Source organism: Pundamilia nyererei, unplaced genomic scaffold, assembly GCF_000239375.1.
Source record: "Pundamilia nyererei isolate P.nyererei 1_Seehausen unplaced genomic scaffold, PunNye1.0 scaffold00224, whole genome shotgun sequence".
Classification (NCBI taxonomy): domain Eukaryota; kingdom Metazoa; phylum Chordata; class Actinopteri; order Cichliformes; family Cichlidae; genus Pundamilia; species Pundamilia nyererei.
The window spans coordinates 780,619-784,500 of NW_005187625.1; the positions used below are offsets into that span (position 1 = coordinate 780,619).

Genomic DNA, 3,882 nt, shown 5'->3' on the forward strand with positions numbered 1-3,882 from the left:
CGCTTGATTGTTCGATGATCACGCTTCAGAAGCTTTGCAATTTTGAGACTGCTGCATCCCTCTGCAAGATATCTCACTATTTTTGACTTTTCTGTGCCTGTCAAGTCCTTCTTTTGACCCATTTTGCCAAAGGAAAGGACGTTGCCTAATAATTATGCACACCTTATATAGGGTGTTGATGTCATTAGACCACACCCCTTCTCATTACAGAGATGCACATCACCTAATATGATAATTGGTAGTAGGCTTTCGAGCCTATACAGCTTGGAGTAGGACAACATGCATGAAGAGGATGATGTGGACAAAATACTCATTTGCCTTATAGTTCTGCACTCTCTGTATAGAATCTGACATTGTTTTGGGAAATGTAAAGACTGATTCGATATTAATTTTAGCCATCTCCAATCTACATAACCTGTTGTCTTTACTGATGATATGAATTATAATTTTACCAAATCTAAATGTATCCTTAGCCGGTAGTTTCAGGTTTCCTTCAATATTGCCTGCTCTGACAATGAAAGACAATTGACGATGGATGCTGGTGTGTCTACCTGAAAATGTTTAAAAACATAATCATCAGTAACCAGAGTTGGTTCCTTGACAGTTGTTGTTTGAGTAGGGAGAATGTTCTTTTCCTTCCGTGCATCCCCCAATCAGCTGTCTTGGATGGCCCTGCTTTAAGCAGTTTCCATTGGAAGTATCTTTTTGGGATAAAGTAATTGTTCGTAGGACATAATCTGATTTCTGGGGTATTTGAGGAGGTCTTGTGTTACTGGAGGTCCTGTTGTCTGTTTGAAATAATCTCTTCATGAATAAAAAGGAAACTGAATTTAATAGATGAAAAGTATAGATGTAATTGTATCTGAAATAAGAAAAAAAAGAAAGAACGAAAGAAAGAAAGAAAGACCTCCAGTAACGTATGAATTGTTGTTTTGTGTGTCTGCAGTCTGTCAGGCTGTCTGATCACACAGGAAGGCTGTACTTCTCTTGCCTCAGCTCTGAGTTTCAACTCCTCCCATCTGAGAGAGCTGGACATCAGCTACAACCATCCAGGAGACTCAGGAATAAAGCTGCTTTTGGCTGGAGTGAAGGATGAAGGTTGGAAATTGGACACTCTCAGGTATGGAGAAAATGTCTTATAGAAAATGTATTAAAAATGGACCAAATATCCATTTCACCTTAATCAAAATAGATGTGTCATTAACAGACTAAAAGCACCAAATAATCTACATATTAAAATTTGCTATAAATTAGATGTAAAACTATATCTTTAGTACTGTTACATCTGGGATAATAAAATCCAGCTCTAGTTGGGTTGTAAAACATTTAAAGTTCCAGAATAAGGATTTCTGATTTTGTTAAACACTTTAGAACAAAAATAATTTATTTTATAAAACTAAAAACAGAATTTAATTATGTGCAAATCTCATAATCCCACATTTTATTCACAGTGGAACATAGAAAACAGAGGTGAGAGAAGTAACAAAGAACAAATACTTTGTTGTACCTAAGTAGAATTTTCAGGTATCTGTACTTTACTTCGAATCTTTTACTTTTACTCCCTACATTTTTAAGCAAATATTGCACTTTCTACTCCTCGCATTTTTAAAACTGACTTGTTACTTTTGGTTTACCTTTTTTTTTGAGGAATTATTATTTCGTCATTGCAAGACTCCAAACATCAAATGGGTTTGAGCCTAAACAGAAACACATGAAAGGCAATCCTGTCCTATTAATCACCAGCAGATGTCACATGTGGCAGAGTCTGGGGTTAAAGTGGGTGGGTGGTTTTTTTTGTTTTGTTGGTTTTTTGGCACAACACCAGAATTGTATTGAGGTGCATAAACAATCTAAAACTCATCTCCAAAGTGACATCTGCTGGCCAATTTGGCTATCACCGCATCTTGATAATTCTTTTCTTTGAAACAATGATGGAGACAAGCCCTGCACAATTCCAAATAAAACTACTTATTATACCAGACCGTTTGTAATAGGGATCAGCACATCTTTTAGCGAAATCTCTATTCAAACAAGAAAAGAAAGTATTGAGACTGTACTGTAATAACTACACAGGTTTATTGCTCTTTTGGGGCTTAGTCAACTTTTTTTTTGAGGTTTGGATGTGTTTGGTTGTTTTTTGGGAGCTCCTGTAATCAGGTTTGCTCTATGCACTGTTCAGCAATGCTAGAAGCTGGTATAGCATTAGCTTTGATTTTTAATCAGTTTAAAAATATATATTCAAATGAAAAAAAGACTAAAGGTGTTTTCCTTGTTTATTTTTAAAAAAAGGGGTAACATTTGTTATATTTATATGGACTAAATTTGACCAATCGTAACAATCAGTTTCACGCACTTTGACCTGTACACTTTATAATCATAATCTGAACCATAAAGAAACTTTCCTGAACTTTAAACTGCTGTAAATGGTTTATCATGTAACATGTTGTTTTACTGAGTCTGGAGTTTTGGTTTTGGTTTGGAACTTTCAGATATTTTAATGAGTTTGAAACAAGAGAGTGAGGATAGACAGGACACAACCTTTTACCTCAAAAAGAAATGGGAAGCTGAACTGGCCATAACTATAACAGAAGGAATGGGTCAGTATGTGTGAAATACAACACAGCACAACAAATTCGCTGTTGTGGAGGGAATTTTGATGGAAAAAATTGACACGTTTTCTCATTACACCCAATATTAAAAGTAAACAGATCTCAAGTCCACAGGAATGTTGGAGACTATGTGGAGAAACAGAAGCAGACCATTCACATGTATTCTGGAAGTGCATAAAAATTAAAAAGTATTGGGAAGACCTTAAAATGACCATGGATAATATTCTGGGATATGCACTCCCAAACACCTGCCAAGTGATGTATCTTGGAAACATAAAGGAACAGATACAAAAGGAGGACTTATATTTAGTAAAAATTATTCTAGCCGCAACTAAAAAAGCAATTACAAAGAAGTGGTTACATCCAGACCCTCCCACTCAATGAGATTGGATTAGTATTGTAGAGGGTATCTCAGAGATGGAAAAAATAACATTCAATATCAGATTGATGGGATGTAAATACAATGGACAATGGAGGAAGTGGAAAGCATTCCGAAGTGGCACCAAGAAAACAACACAACAAGAAATGCGAATGGAATAGATGGAAAATAAATGTAAACTCCAGCCTGTTTGTATGTTTGTTGCTTTGTAATTTTCTTTACTGTTTTTTTTTCTTTTAATGTTACCTAAAATTAATTTTAAAAAAAATTAAAGTTGAAAAAGAAACAAGAGAGTGAATGGAGCTCACAGAGCAGTATCTCTCTTATCTATATGGCAGTAATCATTCGAATACGATATTTATACATTTATACAATATTGATTTGATTACACTTTTGAGTCCAGTTTTAAGTGGTTGCATAGTCTATGTTGGTTACACATGCACATGTAATTATCTCAGTAGTGTTTGATAAACGCCACCTTTTTATTGTGGTACCACTTACTTTTTGAGGTCATTTTTATTCCTAACCCAGCTTTTTTGAGGTATGTTGCTATCAAAGTGAAAATTAACTAAATTTATTTTTCCTAAATTAGAGCACTTTTTTAGACTATACATTTGATATGTTTTCTATGTTCCATTGTGATTAAAATATAGATCTATGAAAGTTAATAATTATTGCATCACTTTATTTATGTTTTAAAAAACTTTAAAACTTTTTGGACAATCCAGTGTTTACTGCCAACTTACCATATAATTTCACACTGGCCTGTTATAAGCACACATCTATCCCACGTGAATGTTTACATTTTCTATTGGTAATCTTTTTTTTTTTTAGAGGAACCCAATAAATATGTTTACTATTTGCCATTTCCATTGTAAATCCCAGTTAAAATAA

General features: G+C 34.3%; 1 protein-coding gene across 1 annotated transcript in view; it reads left to right on the forward strand.

Moving 5' to 3' along the window:
* Positions 1 to 3,882, forward strand: part of LOC102215411 (protein NLRC3-like) — a 16,266-nt gene that overhangs the window by 11,211 nt on the left and 1,173 nt on the right. The window lies entirely within an intron of this gene.